Source organism: Lethenteron reissneri, chromosome 29 (assembly GCF_015708825.2).
Source record: "Lethenteron reissneri isolate LAM-NWPU_2019-01 chromosome 29, ASM1570882v1, whole genome shotgun sequence".
Lineage (NCBI taxonomy): Eukaryota > Metazoa > Chordata > Hyperoartia > Petromyzontiformes > Petromyzontidae > Lethenteron > Lethenteron reissneri.
Genome location: NC_083807.1, coordinates 704,597 through 722,158, shown reverse-complemented (window position 1 = coordinate 722,158; position 17,562 = coordinate 704,597). Strand labels below are relative to the sequence as shown.

Below are 17,562 nucleotides of genomic sequence, written 5' to 3'. Positions count from 1 at the left end.
TTCATAACAGAGTACCACTTCAGTGATTTACTACACAGCGCTTGTTGGTGGATGAGGCAGTGTATGGCTATTGGATGAGAATGGTTGTTTGTCCATCTCTTGGTTAATGCGAGCAATTACTCCTTTCTTAGACCCCACCATGCTAGCAGCACCATCAGTTGTCACGCTGGCTAGTTTAGCCCAGTTCAGCTCCAAACCATTCACAGTTTGGCAAACCTTTTCATAGATATCCTCTCCTGTAGTTGTTCCTTTGATGCTTTGCAGTGCAGCAAGCTCTTCTGTGACTTTGAAATAGTCATTCGTCCCACAAATAAAAATTAGAAGTTGTGCAGAATCACGAACATCATTGCTTTCGTCGAGTGCCAAGGAAAAATAGGAAAGTTTTTTTGTGGAGTTTTGCAAATGCTGATGCAAATTGTCTCCCATTTATTCAATCCTCCGTGTAATTGTAGGTCCTGAAAGACTCACTGTACTAAATAAATCGGCCTTCTCTGGACACATCTTTTTGGCAACACAAAGAAGGCATTCTTTAACAAATTCTCCCTCCACGAATGGTCTGCCAGTGCACACTATTAGCTTGGCAACTTGAAAACTTGCTCGCAGTGATGAAATATTTAGCTGCTTCTGCTTCACAAAAGTATTTTGCTGAGTTGTTAATGTATTTTTCAGTTTTAATATGTTATCTTTTCTCACTTCTCCGACCAAACAATCATATTTATCTTCATGTTGAGTTTCATAGTGTCGACGTAAATTGTATTCTTTGAACACAGACACTATATTCTGGCATATCAGACACACAGCTCTTTCCTTGTACTGCATGAAAAAGTAATCATAAGTCCACTGTTATTTGAATATCCTACACTCCGAGTAAATTTTTCTCTTTCTTGACATCATTGTTTCCTAGGGAGTCAAAATTGCTATTAGTAAAATACCAATATATATACAGCGCTACAAAAACAATATACCAGCAATAACTTTGCCCACACAGAGACATATAGACTGCACTGCCCATCAATGCAGTCTGATTGGGGGAATTCCGCTTTTACCCCAGGCTCACACTGGTGCGGGTGCCATTAAAAAGTTAATTACACCTGCAGTTTTGTTCACAGATCGCAGTGCGGTGGGCACAATGAGTGCCCACCGCCGCAGCTCAATGAGTGCTCACCGCCGCAGCCCAATTAGTGCTCACAAGCGCAGCCCAATTAGTGACCATGGGCCGGATAAATGTCCTCAGCGGGCCGCATGTGGCCCGCGGGCCGTAGTTTGAGGACCCCTGGTTTAAAGCGATTTGATGCATGTTTTTTTTTTTGGGGTGGGGCAGAGCTTTGTGACGTCATATTTGAGGGGGGGTCTGACTTTTTGTGACGCTGTGTGACGATGGGTGGGGGGGGGGTAAAAAATCGTCCAAAATCGCGTGACGTCATTTATGGACGGCCCCTTTAAACCCCATACCGGGTACTCATTCAAGTCTAAATCGACCTCAGGGAGGCCAAGGACCGGTAGAGATATTCGTTAGCGATGTCTGAATTATCGGGTTGCCGTGGTCGTAGCGCAGTGCGCCAACCACTACATTACCGCTCCCCGTGTACAGACACCGACAGTCACACGCAGCACGACACACACGCGCACTCACGCTGAGTGGCACTGGCACGGCATATCGCGATACAGCTAAATATAACTCGGCTCGAGGAGGTTGAGGTTGTCTTGTACCCCAAGGCTCCGGCTGCTGCATGGTGCTGGTTGCGGTCGCGATGGGGGGAGGCTGCGGGTTTCCTAGCACCAGAGCCGTTGCTAGGATACGGCGATTCGAGACGGCGATTCGAGACGGCTACCCCGGGCCCCGCGCTTTGGGGGGCGGGGCGCCCTTCGACGTTACTGAGTCAGATTTAACACTTCCGGTTTAGTTTGAAGGCGTCACCAGGCCCACACAGTGTTGACTTGCCCGGGCCCCGCACCCCCCTCTCGACGGCCTTGCCGAGCACTGCCAACTGACGTTGCATCACAAGTCTTGGTTGGCATCCAAGTTCTGGTTTCGATCCAGCAACAAATGTGTGTGGATTGCGCAGGAATCTGCAAACAGAGTTACAGTGTCCTGTTCGGACACGCTAGCAGTAGCACGGCGATACCATGATCCTTGTGGCAATTCCACATTCCTATGGCGGGCGGGTTTGAGAGCCAGCGACCCTTTAGTGTTGTCTGCCCTGGTTTTCCCAGGATCATATCCCGGGAAATCTGTGTCTCTCAGTTGGTATTCTGAGATACTCCCAGTGAAATGTCACGTTTTTTTGTGTCGGGTGGAAACCTCGTTTCAGGAAGGCGCAGCACTTCGTGGAAAAATTCGTGGAGACTCAACGACGCCCGGGTGAGGTCTGGCCCATCGTAGATGTGAGGTCGGCATTCACCATGGTTGTCGTCGGATTTCACCATGGTTGTGGTCGGATTTCACCATGGTTGTGGTCGGATTTCACCATGGTTGTGGTCGGATTTCACCATGGTTGTAGTCGGAATTCACCATGGTTGTGGTCGGATTTCACCATGGTTGTGGTCGGATTTCACCATGGTTGTGGTCGGATTTCACCATGGTTGTGGTCCGTACCACAGAGGTTGCAACCGGGTACCCGATACTTACCCGATACCCGGCTACCCGTACCCGGCCGGGTACGGGTAGCCAGGTACCCGTTTGCGACCCTGGTGCGGCCGGGTACGGGTACGGGTAGACCGTGAGTCACTGGTGAGTAACCGTTTGTCACTCATTTCGGGTAGGGTACGGGTAGGGAACGGGTACCCATTTGCGACCCTGGTGCGGCCGGGTACGGGTAAGGAATCAAAACCCGTTTGCGACCTCTGCCGTACCAGGGCTGAGTTCAGCGGTTCTCAGCCGCGCATCTCGGCGTGTGACGTCAAATCAATTTATATTTTGCATAAACATGTGGTGACTTTCTGGCACATCTGCCACCCAAAGCGCGATCACATCGTTACCCACATACACGTAAAATAAACAAATTAAACGCAAGTTGTCGCTGAGTTCGTTGTATGCAAGCATATACAGATGTATTTTCAGTGGCTTGAATGCAGTGATGGTGTTGATTGTGCGTATTGCCTCGGAGAAGTTGTTCCAGCGACACGGCTCGGCTTTGGCAGTGGAAAAACACCCTCGCGTCTCCCGGTTTTGAGTTTCTCCTTCCCCCCCAAAGGCTTTGTCGCTGGCTTAATTTCAAACAAAATGCTGTCCGGGTCGTTGGCATACTGGAGTAGGCGTCAATGTGATTGATTCTTAGCCACGGCCATAGCGACAATATGAATACTGGATGTAGTGTAACGGGTGCGAAGATATTGTCCAGTTAGCCAATCTGGACAGACTCGGGCGACATTAATGAATCTGTGGTCTGTAAAGTTGACCTTGACTGACTAGAGACACTGTACTGCATGCCAACACACAGTACAAGTCATACAGCAGCAGCCATTGTCTATCCACTGCTGGATGAGGGCCTCCCCACGCCGTCGCCACGCCTCACGATCCCGTGCTGCGACTACTGCCACCCATCTCATTCTGCCACCCATCTCATTCTGCCCGTGAACCGATGGCTCCATTCCCACGGAGGTCATCCAAACCACTATTGGGCTGCCATTCCATAGCAGTCACACCCATCGGCGTATTGGCTCCCGCCATGTTAATGTGGAGTCGTCTCCATTGGCGCAGCACCGCCGACGGACACGTGCCTACGTGTAATGTTTGCGTGGTACACGGAATGTCGGCGTGGTGTAGGTGTGTGCAGTGGTAGACATAGAATGTCGAGTGGTACAGTGCGTGGAGTGGTACACGTGGTACCAAACCGGGGTGAGTCGCTGTTTATCATAAACACGCGTGGCACGCCATCGCTTCTTCCATGCAGCGACAACAACAACGGCTCATGAGAGAGCAACCTTCGCCACCTCCCTCTCTACCCCCCCCCCCTCTCTCCGTATTTACCCTCGCTCCCTCCTCCCTATCTCCATATCTGCGCTCCCTCCTCCCTCAATCTCTGTCTACGAGCCTTTTGCCCGTCCAAAGACGGGTGTGTCGCAGTAAATATGAAACTTTAAAGCGAAAAGCAGAGCGCCACGTGATATTCATTGCATCAATTCGTGCGCGGTGATACAGGCCTATTTCATTTTAAGATTATAATCCCTTGTTCATCATGACGTCCTTTTTACTTCGATGTCTCAACAACAGCGTTACGGAGACCGCGTGACGTCAGGGTTCTGCCTGTGCAGTGAGGGCTGTGAGTTGACGCCGAGGAGGGGGGAGGAGGCGCCTCGCCCCCCATGTGGAGTGACGTCAGCCGCTAATTATTATGAATTAGGGGGGGGGGGTCCATTTGGAGGACGTCACCTTATAATGATTATTAATGAGGCTGTTCGATGTTGAGTGACGTCACCTGCTCATGATTATTAATGAGGGGGGGAGGGTCCATGTTGAGGACGTCACTTGCGCATGATTATTAATGAGGGGTGGGGGCGGTGTCCATTTGGAGGACGTCACCTGCTCATGCATATTAATGAGGGGGGCTGGTCGATGTGGAGTGACGTCACGAGCGTTAAGGACAGACATTCCTGGGTGATTATAGTAGGTACTAGCTTGCTTGTCCGTCCTAGGACGGAAGCTGTAATATTTACTAAAAAATTGTCCAGAGTATAATTGTATTTTGTGTAAATTTAATGGCAGTGAATCTTGCACAAAACGAAGTCATAAAACACTTCACTGCAGTTCACTGTAGCACTATATATAACTGACCTTCAATTTGTTAAAATTCACTGCTCTGCTACTTTATTCTCTTCTGCTTTCGGTCACTGGGGTTGAAATAAATTGGAATTCGATACAATATCTTGAAAATCACCGAGAAATGTCTATTTTACCATAATGTAAAAGCATAAATTAAACTTACCTTTTGTCTCAAGTGCTGAATAAATAAATAAAGACACCAAATCCACTTTGTTGCTGCGTAGAATTATTTATTAGATTCACTTTCAATAAAGAAACGTCAAACTTAAAGCGAATTTGCGAAAAAAAATATTTCCGCCCAACCTTCTTTTGCGTGAGTGTAAAAATCCACCCGCTCATGAATATTAATGATGGGGGGTGCGGCATGTGGAGTGACGTCACACGCGTTACACACAGACAGACATTCTTGGCTCATTATATGTTCTCCCTAAATCACTTCCATCCCTCCATATCTAATCTCACTCCTTCTCACCTTATATCTAAATCTCTCCCCGAATCTCTCTCCTCTCCTCCCTACATCATATCTCTTTCTCCAGATCTACTCCTCATCCTCCCTGGCTATCTCTGTATCTACTCTCCCTCCATATTCAAATTCCTCCCACCCCCCCCTCTCTCCAATGATCGTTTTCCCATCTCATCCCTCCCCACATCCTTACTTCTTTTCCCTCCATATCTGCCCTACCTCCCCTAGCATCCAAACCTGCAACTCTCTTTGGATACTGTATCTCATCTCCCTCTCTCCTTGGCGATGAGTAGGCTTGGATGTGGGCTCCCAGCCTGAGTTCGGTCCGGGTTTAGGTCGGGTTCAGATCTGGGTCGGGTCGAATTCAGATGGGTCCGGATCTGTCCCAGATCTGGGTCTGGCCTGGATCTCTGCTCTGGGACACACGCGCCGTCTCTCGTCACGGCTACGCCTGGACCACGATTAGAAACCCGCGGAAGCTCTTCCCCCCCCCCCCTCTCCCCCATTGGCAATCCAACACAGGCACCAGGTGACAGAATAGCAGACAGAGTAAGGCACCAGAAGACACTGCAGAGACACGCGGCGCCCTCTGCCCACCACGGCGCCGTCCCTCGCCTCCCCCCAGCAGGGGTCGGGGCTAAGTGGGGGGAGAGGTCGGGATGGAGGGCCGAGTGCGTGAAGAGTGCGGAGTGCGGGGTGTGAAAGGGGGGAGAAGCAAAGGGGGACGCTGAGATGTTAATGAAAGATAGGGATCAGAGATGGAAGGGCAGGGAGAGCAGAGAGAAAACGTCACGGATAGTTGGAAATGAGAGGGGGGCAGGGAGGGAGAGGGGGGCAGGGATGGGGGGAGGGAGGGAGAGGGGGGCAGGGAGGGAGAGGGGGGCAGGGAGGAGAGGGGGGCAGGGAGGGAGAGGGGGGCAGGGAGGGAGAGGGGGGGAGCAGGGAGGGGGGCAGGGAGAGGGGGGCAGGGAGGAGAGGAAGGGATCGAGGGAGGGAGGAGCAAGGGAGGCAGGCAGGGAGAGAGAGAGGAGGAACAGAGAGCGCGCGGGGCGGGGAGGGGAGCCACTCCTCCTCTCCCTCGTCCCAGCCCCGCGCTCAGCAGCAGTCGCCCCCTTGCAGCCGTGCCGAGAGGAGCGCGGAAACGCTCGGGGAGACAGCCAGCAGGGGAAACGCAGGAGACGAGAAGCGGGGACTCCGGGGAGGTGAGTCCACGTGGCGCGTCGTGGACGCGGTGATGTCGAGTACCCGGGTACAATACTCGCGGGTGTGTTGAAGTGGCAGCCGAGGTGTATGCGAGATTGGGGGGAGGGGATATTGAGATGTGTGTGTGTGAGATGGGAGCAGGGTGTGTGTGTGTGTGTGATGGGAGCAGGGTGTGTGTGTGTGATGGGGGCAGGGTGTGTGTGTGTGATTGTAGCAGTGTGTGTGTGTGTGATGGGGGCAGGGTGTGTGTGTGTGTGATGGGAGCAGGGTGTGTGTGTGTGATGGGAGCAGGGTGTGTGTTGGTGATGGGGGCAGGGTGTGTGTGTGTGATTGGAGCAGTGTGTGTGTGTGTGATGGGAGCAGAGTATGTGTGTGATGGGAGCAGGGTGTGTGTGTGTGTGATGGGAGCAGGGTGTGTGTGTGTGATGGGAGCAGGGTGTGTGTGTGTGATGGGAGCAGGAGTGTGTGTGTGTGATGGGAGCAGGGTGTGTGTGTGTGATGGGAGCAGGGTGTGTGTGTGTGATGGGAGCAGGGTGTGTGTGTGTGTGATGGGAGCAGGAGTGTGTGTGTGATGGGAGCAGGGTGTGTGTGTGTGTGATGGGAGCAGGAGTGTGTGTGTGATGGGAGCAGGGTGTGTGTGATGGGAGCAGGGTATGTGTGTGATGGGAGCAGGGTGTGTGTGTGTGTGATGGGAGCAGGGTGTGTGTGTGATGGGAGCAGGGTGTGTGTGTGTGTGATGGGAGCAGGGTGTGTGTGTGATGGGAGCAGGGTGTGTGTTGGTGATGGGGGCAGGGTGTGTGTGTGTGTGTGTGATGGGAGCAGGGTGTGTGTGTGTGATGGGAGCAGGGTGTGTGTTGGTGATGGGGGCAGGGTGTGTGTGTGTGATTGGAGCAGTGTGTGTGTGTGTGATGGGAGCAGAGTATGTGTGTGATGGGAGCAGGGTGTGTGTGTGTGTGATGGGAGCAGGGTGTGTGTGTGTGATGGGAGCAGGAGTGTGTGTGTGATGGGAGCAGGGTGTGTGTGTGATGGGAGCAGGGTGTGTGTGTGTGATGGGAGCAGGGTGTGTGTGTGATGGGAGCAAGGTGTGTGTGTGGGTGATGGGAGCAGGGTGTGTGTGTGATGGGAGCAGGGTGTGTGTGTGATGGGGGCAGGGTGTGTGTGTGATGGGGGCAGGAGTGTGTGTGATGGGAGCAGGAGTGTGTGTGTGTGTGATGGGAGCAGGGTGTGTGTGTGTGTGTGATGGGAGCAGGGTGTGTGTGTGATGGGAGCAGGGTGTGTGTGTGTGATGGGAGCAGGATGTGTGTGTGTGTGATGGGAGCAGGGTGTGTGTGTGTGATGGGAGCAGGGTGTGTGTGTGTGATGGGAGCAGGGTGTGTGTGTGATGGGAGCAGGGTATGTGTGTGATGGGAGCAGGGTGTGTGTGTGTGTGATGGGAGCAGGGTGTGTGTGTGATGGGAGCAGGGTGTGTGTGTGTGTGATGGGAGCAGGGTGTGTGTGTGATGGGAGCAGGGTGTGTGTTGGTGATGGGGGCAGGGTGTGTGTGTGTGTGATGGGAGCAGGGTGTGTGTGTGTGATGGGAGCAGGGTGTGTGTTGGTGATGGGGGCAGGGTGTGTGTGTGTGATTGGAGCAGTGTGTGTGTGTGTGATGGGAGCAGAGTATGTGTGTGATGGGAGCAGGGTGTGTGTGTGTGATGGGAGCAGGGTGTGTGTGTGTGATGGGAGCAGGAGTGTGGTGTGATGGGAGCAGGGTGTGTGTGTGATGGGAGCAGGGTGTGTGTGTGTGATGGGAGCAGGGTGTGTGTGTGATGGGAGCAAGGTGTGTGTGTGGGTGATGGAGCAGGGTGTGTGTGTGATGGGAGCAGGGTGTGTGTGTGATGGGGCAGGGTGTGTGTGTGATGGGGGCAGGAGTGTGTGTGATGGGAGCAGGAGTGTGTGTGTGTGTGATGGGAGCAGGGTGTGTGTGTGTGTGTGATGGGAGCAGGGTGTGTGTGTGATGGGAGCAGGGTGTGTGTGTGTGATGGGAGCAGGATGTGTGTGTGTGTGATGAGAGCAGGGTGTGTGTGTGTGATGGGAGCAGGGTTGTGTGTGTGTGATGGGAGCAGGGTGTGTGTGTGATGGGAGCAGGGTGTGTGTGTGTGATGGGAGCAGGGTGTGTGTGTGTGTAATGGGAGCAGGTGTGTGTGTGATGGTGTGTGTGATGGGAGCAGGGTGTGTGTGTGTGATGGGAGCAGGGTGTGTGTGTGTGTGATGGGAGCAGGGTGTGTGTGTGTGATGGGAGCAGGGTGTGTGTGTGTGATGGGAGCAGGGTGTGTGTGTGATGGGAGCAGGGTGTGTGTGTGATGGGGCAGGGTGTGGTGTGTGATGGGAGCAGGGTGTGTGTGTGTGTGTGATGGGAGCAGGGTGTGTGTGTGTGTGATGGGAGCAGGGTGTGTGTGTGTGATGGGAGCAGGGTGTGTGTGTGTGTGATGGGAGCAGGGTGTGTGTGTGTGTGATGGGGGCAGGGTGTGTGTGATGGGAGCAGGGTGTGTGTGTGTGATGGGAGCAGGGTGTGAGTGTGTGATGGGAGCAGGGTGTGTGTGTGATGGGAGCAGGGTGTGTGTGTGATGGGAGCAGGGTGTGTGTGATGAGAGCAGGGTGTGTGTGTGTGTGATGAGAGCAGGGTGTGTGTGTGTGTGATGGGAGCAGGGTGTGTGTGTGTGTGATGGGGGCAGGGTGTGTGTGTGTGATGGTGGCAGGGTGTGTGTGTGTGATGGGAGCAGGGTGTGTGCGCGATGGGGAAGGGGGGACATGGGGGGGGCACCCAGGTGAATGGGCCCCATGCACACCCCGTGGCTCAAGGAGCCACGTAGGTTGTGTGCTTGACCCATATACAACAATAGGATATGTGTTGACCCACATAATGCGCAGGGTATGTGTTGACCCATATAATTCATAGGATATGTATGTGGTCTCTATAATGGTGAAAACAACATAGTGTGTGTGTGGCACACGTAATGTACAGAATAAGCGATCTGTGCCGGTCTGGTTATAGTAAAGGAGTTAATTTAAGCCGGTTATGTCCTGATCGGCTGCCCGGAAAATATCTATATCCACATGCGGCACACCACATCCAGTATACATCTGGAAATAGTGGTGGCTACGTGGCGACCTACCCGCACACCCGGAACATGAGAAATTAAGCCGTAACTATAAACAGTGCGGTGTAGAATACGCGTGTGTGTGTGTGCCAGTGGTAGGTGTGGACGCGAGTCGTGTGCTTGCTATGGGTGCTGATGCATTCACACAGGAATAGCGGCCACGGGCCACCCACGTTGTTACTGCCGCCTCTCGTCCACGTCTCACAACCGCTTCTAACGAGGGTCACAGCAGCCCCCCCCCGACTGTGTGATGATGGGTGTCGTCGGTGAGAGCGGTGGCGCGGTGCCCGGCCACGTGCTTCACGAACAAACACTGCCCGCCGCGGACGGTGGCCAGCGGTGACCGCGCGTGGGGCGCAGTCCTTCATCCAGCGGTGGACTGGCACGGGGCTGCGTCCAGGCAGGGGAGGCGGGGTGACCACAAAGACGGGCTCAAGGATACGGGGGGGTCGGGGAGGGATGGGGGACGCGGGGGGGGGGGGGTCTCGCGTCGTGACAATGGTGGACATACCACGCACCCCCCACCCCCATATATTGCCCTCGGCAGACTGTTGGAGCGGGCAGCGATGGAAGCTAACACGGTGCACGAGGGAGGTGGTGTTGGCCAGAACCACGCCCGGCCGCCTTTGTCTCCCGAGTGGCGATGTTTACACATTGGAGTCGCCCTGGGGGGGGGGGGCCGGGAGGTGACGTCACTCGCGGGTTGGTCGTGCGGCGCGCGAGCAGCTTCCCCCCCCCCCACGTGACGTCACCGCTGTCCCCCCCCACGTGACGTCACCGCTGTCCCCCCCACATGTGACGTCACCGCGTGGACATTTACTTGATAATGACGTCACTCGTCGGCGTTAGTTTTCGCTTGATCGTGACGTCACGCCGTTTGCTAATGGCGTCGCGTGCTTGTTACCTCGCCGTTACGTAATTTGTTGCTGACATCTGCTGCACGACGTCACTGCATGACGTCTCAATTACATAATTGACACCTTTATCACCATCACACACTGTCAATGGCGTCACGTTGCCATACCAGATCAAACAACTTTCCAAAGACGTCGCTTATTAAATACATATCTAATTGTGATTACATAATGCTGTTAATACCACTGGTGGCTTCGGGTGGCAAACCCAAGGTTCTCGTGATGATGATGGTGGAAAGCGGTGGTGCAGTGGTTCTACCACACTGCGCTACGAACCAGTGGACCGGAGCTTGATACTCGCTCCCGTAGGTCGACTCAGCCTTGAGTACCTGGTGTGGTGGATAAACATCAGTACTGGGGAGACAAAGGTGGCCGAGCGTGGTGCTGGCCACCTACCCCCTCATGTGCCTTCGTAGGTGTTCGCTAAAGCCACTTGCCGTAAACGTCTGTTAAGACTATACGGGAGATATTTTGTTTTTGGTGGTGATGGTGTTGAATAACGTGCACAATGTCTGGGGCGTGGATCCAAGTTCAGTGTCATTCGAAAGCCAGGGTATATATGTCGGGCTGCTTTCGAAGTGTCTTCTCTAAACAAGAGTCTGTGCTCATTGAACGCCACTACTGCTGCTGCGATTTCACAGGAGGGAGTGGAGGCAGGAGATGTTGTAGCTGGCCCTGCTGGTGATGGTGGGAAGTGAGTGGAGGAGGGAGTGGAGGCAGGAGATGATGTAGCTGACCCTGCTGGTGATGGAGTGAAGCCAGTGGAGGAGGGAGTGGAGGCAGGAGATGATGTAGCTGGCCCTGCTGGTGATGGTGGGAAGCGAGTGGAGGAGGGAGTGGAGGCAGGAGATGATGTAGCTGACCCTGCTGGTGATGGAGTGAAGCCAGTGGAGGAGGGAGTGGAGGCAGGAGATGATGTAGCTGGCCCTGCTGGTGATGGAGGGAAGCGAGTGGAGGAGGGAGTGGAGGCAGGAGATGATGTAGCTGACCCTGCTGGTGATGGAGTGAAGCCAGTGGAGGAGGGAGTGGAGGCAGGAGATGATGTAGCTGGCCCTGCTGGTGATGGTGGGAAGCGAGTGGAGGAGGGAGTGGAGGCAGGAGATGATGTAGCTGACCCTGCTGGTGATGGTGGGAAGCGAGTGAGGAGGGAGTGGAGGCAGGAGATGATGTAGCTGACCCTGCTGGTGATGGTGGGAAGCGAGTGGAGGAGGGAGTGGAGGCAGGAGATGTTGTAGCTGGCCCTGCTGGTGATGGAGGGAAGCGAGCGGAGGAGGGAGTGGAGGCAGGAGATGATGTAGCTTATCCTGCTGGTGATGGTGGGAAGTGAGTGGGGGAGGGAGTGGAGGCAGGAGATGATGTAGCTGATCCTGCTGGTGATGGTTGGAAGCCAGTGGAGGAGGGAGTGGAGGCAGGAGATGATGTAGCTTATCCTGCTGGTGATGGTGGGAAGCGAGTGGAGGAGGGAGTGGAGGCAGGAGATGATGTAGCTGGCCCTGCTGGTGATGGAGGGAAGCGAGTGGAGGAGGGAGTTCTTGATGGGCGGTGATGATGGTGATGGTGATGATTCGTGGCAGATCCGAGGGGAGGGTGATGCTCCCCTCTTTAAAAAGTGACATGTCGGGTTTCCCGCTCTCCCGCCCCTCCCCCCATGGAAAGTTTCTCGATCCGCCATTGGTGATGGTGGGTCCGGTGCCACTGCGCGTGTTTGCTCGACTCGCCGCTGCCCCATGTGTGGTGGTGTTGGTGATAGTTGTGGCGATGCTGAGGTCGTGGCGGTGATGGTCGTGATCACTTGTGATGATGCAGGTTGCGATGGTTATAGTGATGGCAATGATGACTTGCAATAGTTGTGATGATGATGATGGTGCTGGTGGTGATGGTGTGCTGCTGCTGCACTTGTTTGCGGCTTCGCTGCCGCGTGCGCTCGGGGCACGGCGACCGCTCTCACTGCCGTGCCAGCAGCGCAGGGGAGGGGGGGGGCGGCCCTTGGCTCGCATTCCTCACCCAGGGCCCCCGTCCTGGAGTCAAAGTTATAGTTCGGGTCGGTTTTGGTGGCGAGGGCTCCAGTTACAGTCACGGTCACGATGAAGGTTAGAAGAGGATTACTGCTGGTGCTTGCGTTACAGTGATATGTTCATTGATATGGCGAGGTTCGGGGCCTGCGCCAATGTAGGTCTCTGGCTAAAGCCGGCACTTGGGTGATTGTGCGGGCTTCACCAGGAATCACAGCGGTGACCCAGTGGTGACCGTGTCAGCGGGGCGAGTCAGGGGTCAGGTTTACGCCCAGTTCGACGTCACGGTACATTAGCTGTCCTGTAAAATCTGCGTCTCTTTCCAGGACATTAAAAGTTATTTTTTGTATCAGTTGCGGTATTGTGAGATAGCCTTCTTCCCAAGATGTGTTCCGGTTTTGTTGTGCCTCTGAGATGGCAACCCTGGTCACTTGGAGACGAGGTCAAGACACCTGGCAACCTGGGGCCCCAGGTGGCCTCGGAATGGACAGAGGGAGCCGTTGTGGGTTTTCTCCGTATTTGCAGAAGTGGTTAGTGTCGTATCTGGCCAGTTGGTGCCAAGCCTGGCATTTGTGGATGTCCGCCCTCTGTGTAGAAATCCTCAGAAGCTCCGTGCGCCGTGCAGTGGCCTCCGCATAAGACTTCCTCGGAAGCCTCGTGCTCGTTTCTGCTAAGAACGCGCCCTAACCCCCCCCCCCCCCCCCCCCGGGACAGAACAGCCCGATTTTCCATGGTGGAGCAGACACTTTGCTCAAGTTTTCTTTTGGGATCAAATTTACGTCTCTCCTTCCATCCGCCGTCACGTGCTGGCTGATGATAACTTATTCCTCTTCTTAGTTTCCCTGGAAGGGGCCCCAACCCCCCACACTCTATCTACTGCTCACTCCACACGACTGTGTAAAGCTGTCGATTGTAATCTGTTCACCGCCACTCCTTGTGGATGTCTCGAATCCGTACGTGCCTTTGTGGAAGTGTTATGTAATACTTGATAACTTTAATACGCCTCGCAGATATCATTAACGATCTCAAACATGTGGAATTGGTCCGGATTTTAAATGTAACATGAATTAATATATTGTTTGAAAAAAACTGCATATTTACATATGTAGTGAGTTCAACTGAGTCGCAGACGTGGACTTGCTTGTTGAGTGGTGAATGACGACTCGGAGGCAGGTTTCCAGGTAAGGGCTTGCGCCGGTTTATTAACACAAGGGAGCAATGACTGGACCAGAGGTAGGTGCCCCTACACTGGGTCCTTCACGGGGAGCTCGGGCTCTATCTGCTGCTAGCCCAGCTATCTCTGGCTCTATCTGCTGCTAGCCCAGCTATCTCTGGCTCTATCTGCTGCTAGCCCAGCTATCTCGGGCTCTATCTGCTGCTAGCCCAGCTATCTCGGACTCTATCTGCTGCTAGCCCAGCTATCTCTGGCTCTATCTGCTGCTAGCCCAGCTATCTCTGGCTCTATCTGCTGCTAGCCCAGCTATATCTGGCTCTATCTGCTACTAGCCCAGCTATCTGGCTCTATCTGCTGCTAGCCCAGCTATCTCTGGCTCTATCTGCTGCGAGCCCAGCTATCTCGGACTCTATCTGCTGCGAGCCCAGCTATCTCGGACTCTATCTGCTGCTAGCCCAGCGATCTCTGGCTCTATCTGCTGCTAGCCCAGCTATCTCGGGCTCTATCTGCTGCTAGCCCAGCGATCTCTGGCTCTCTCACTCGAGTCGGGACGGGGCTTAACAAACACCGCCCGACCGAGGAGAGCAGAGCCCCACATGAACCTAGCTGGCTCTCGCAGACTTCTCCCAGCCTTACCCCTGGCTATCTCTTCAAACCCTCACCATCCCGGGCTCCCACAGCGACCCCGCTTTTGTCACGGGGCCCCCCTTAAGTACCCCCAGGTGACATGACATCATCTCACCTCACAGCGCATATGACGTCACGTCTCCATACTACTCTACACGTTATTTGAAAAAAACTGCATATTTACATATGTAGTGAGTTCAACTGAGTCGCAGACGTGGATTTGGAGGCAACACGTGTATTTAACTCCAACACAGGGTAACTTTCCCCTTAACAGAATAATAACCTATGGTGGTGACCACCAGGCTAACTACACTAGTTACAACGTAACTGCTACTACGGACCGGGACCAACAGCTTGGGTCCAGGTCCACGTGTTGGAGACTCGTTGAACGTAGAACACAGACGAAGGTTTCTTCCAGGATGAACAACAACCCTGGTCCCTCTCGGGACCCGGCTTATATTCTCTGCGGCGTGGCTGGCTCCGCCCTTGGCCACGAGCACCTTCTAGAAACCTCGGGAAGGATCTTGGTCCTGACCACGTGACCACCTCTAGCCCCCACTTGGGGGCCCCTTTGTAGACTTAACTGGTCACGTGTCCTCCCGGGTCAACCAGAGTGCCATGGCCTTGAGTAACATCATCCCTCGGCCACCACTCACACACCCTGTCCTGTAAGGCTGTCACTGCACGCCAAACGCGGTGCCATCCAGCACTATCAATCAGCGCTCGCCGGGCCCCTCTAGGGCCGGTACTACACCCACACCCTTGTGGTATCCGCGATGTTGTTACACCGCACGCCGTGCCCTCTCTCAGGCCGGCACTACACGTTGACATCCTGCGATGTCACTACACATTACGTAAGTGGGAAACGCTGCTTCTCATGTGAACATTTGGAGAGCAGCTGGCAAAGCATTGTGGGTGACAGCGAGTCACGTGACCCTTGCGGTGGCGGCACAAGTTGCGTAAGTGGGTTATCAGACGCGGTGGGTCACGTGATCGACAGATGGTTCCGCGACGAGGAGCTCTTCCAGAGGTTCGGGTTACAAGGGAAATGGCCTCACCTGAAACGATGCTGATCAAATAAAAAACCCACACAGATGCACGAAATCACCGTCACCACTGTGGCTGGAAACCTTGACAGAGTGATCCCGAGATCAAACATCACACGGACTCGCATCGAGGGGTTCAACGTGCTCACTGGTGGCTATTACCGACTATAATCACCCAGGAATATCTGTCCTTAACGCTCATGACGTTACTCCACATGACTTTACCGAAAGACCCAAAGAATATTAATTCCTGCAGTCACGAAAGCTTTAAGTCAAGATTCCCCTAATTAATATTCATGAGCAGGTTACGTCCTCCAAATGGACACCCCCCACCCCTCATTAATAATCATGAGTGAGTGACGTCACTCAATATGGAGTACTCCCCCCCCCCTCACTAATAATCATGCGCATGTGACGTCACTCCACATCGAACAGCCCCCCTCATTAATAATCATGAGCATGTGACGTCCTCCAAATGGACACCCCTTCATTATTATTACCAACAATAATGAGCCAAGAATGTCTGTGTGCAACGCTCGTGACGTCACTCCACGTTGACCAGCCGCCCCTCATTAATAATAATGAGCAGGTGACGTCACTCCACATCGAACAGCCCCCCTCATTAATAATCATAAGGTGACGTCCTCCAAATGGACACCCCCCCCCCCCTTCATAATTAGCGGCTGACGTCACTCCACATGGGGGGCGAGGCGCCTCCTCCCCCCTCTGCGTCAACTCACAACCCTCACGACAAAGGCAGCACCCTCGCGTCACGTGGTCTCCGTCACGCTATTAAGACATCGAAGTAAAAGGACGTCGTGATGAACAAGGGATTAGAACCTTAAAATGAAATAGGTCTGTGTCACCGCGCCCTTACAAATTACACACGAATGGATGTAATGAATATCACGTCGCGGTTTGTTTTTTGCTTGCAAGTTTCAGATTTACTGAAATACATCCGTCCTTGGACGGGCAAAAGGCGAGTTACATTATAATATTCAATACATTGAGTCAGAAAGTCAATTGCGAAAGCCACCAAATCAGCCTCGGGGTTAAACGTTAACTCTTGAGCCCTTGCACTGCCAACCTACCTCGCCAACGGAGCAACGTAATGGCGGAGTAATTAACACAGTGGCTTTGTATCCACCTAGGCAGAAGCGTGTGTGATTTAGACGAAAAACTAAATCTAGAATTTAATTAATATTTGTAATTCTATGTTGATAACAAGTTTACATTGCAAACACGTACATTAATCAATAAATTAAATCACTGATTTAATTAATTTTATTTTATACCTACGTGACTTTACCGAAAGAACCAAAGAGTATGGATCCCTGCAGTCACGAAAACTGCAAATCTAAACGTACATTATACATTGTTATGAGGGTATTTTTTTAATTCCCCCCCCCCCTCTCACCCACTCCAAGGCAAGCTAGCCCTCTTTATTTAGACTGCTCATTCAACATCAGATGTCGACATTGCCTGCGGGTGGCAGAACCCTAATACTGAGACAAAATGTCATGGTTGCTGTGTGTCACGCCGGAAGGTTGGGGCGGCACAGCGTTATCGAGACAGACGCGCGCTAAATGCACACGAAGCGGAAGACGCCCGACTGAGCGAGCAACACTAAGATGCGCGGATAGCAATTGGTCTGAGTGAGAAAGATGTTGGCATCGGGACAACTTGCACCACCGCAGCCTTGCCCAAGAATAGAAATCGTCGGAAGCCTCCCCCACCTGCCCTCCAACAATTGTGCTGTGGTGTCCGCCTCGTAATCTTCGGAAGCCCCGTGTCTCTTGTGGCATCTATAGACAACGTCAGAAGCCCAGTGCAGCATGGTTGGCATGGGCGCAGCAGGTGAAACAAATGGTGCCAGTTTCTTAAACAGACTCCTCTTTCGCTGGGCCCCGAGAAGCCACTGTGTGGAAGAGACTGCTGGTGTGATGCGGACCACACCGCCCCCGCGTGTGCCGTGCCGACCTTCGTAGGCCCTCCGCAACTGCACTTGGCCCAACAGTCTGTCTGTAGGAGGTCGCCTATCCCACAGAACTATCCCCACATGCCCCGCCAACACCAGCCAGCTCTGTCTCGACGAGATGGTGTTGGGTGCGCAGTTGGCACCTGCGCGTAGTGGGGGGAGCTCTCTGGGGAGGTCATGGTGAGTGTTGAACCAGAGCCGTGACCCTGAGGCCCTCGCCAATGCATGTGTGGGGAACAAAACATG

General features: G+C 53.6%; 1 protein-coding gene across 3 annotated transcripts in view; it reads left to right on the top strand.

Moving 5' to 3' along the window:
* Nucleotides 1–6,278: 6,278 nt before the first annotated feature.
* GREB1L (GREB1 like retinoic acid receptor coactivator) overlaps nucleotides 6,279–17,562 on the top strand; it is a 76,730-nt gene continuing 65,446 nt past the window's right edge. For 2 of the 3 annotated variants that reach the window (XM_061562310.1, XM_061562307.1), the window contains exon 1: nucleotides 6,292–6,427. The gene's annotated coding sequence lies outside the window, so the exon portion shown is untranslated. Of the gene's footprint in view, nucleotides 6,428–17,562 lie in introns of all 3 variants that reach the window. The other variant, XM_061562308.1, reaches the window with a different exon arrangement.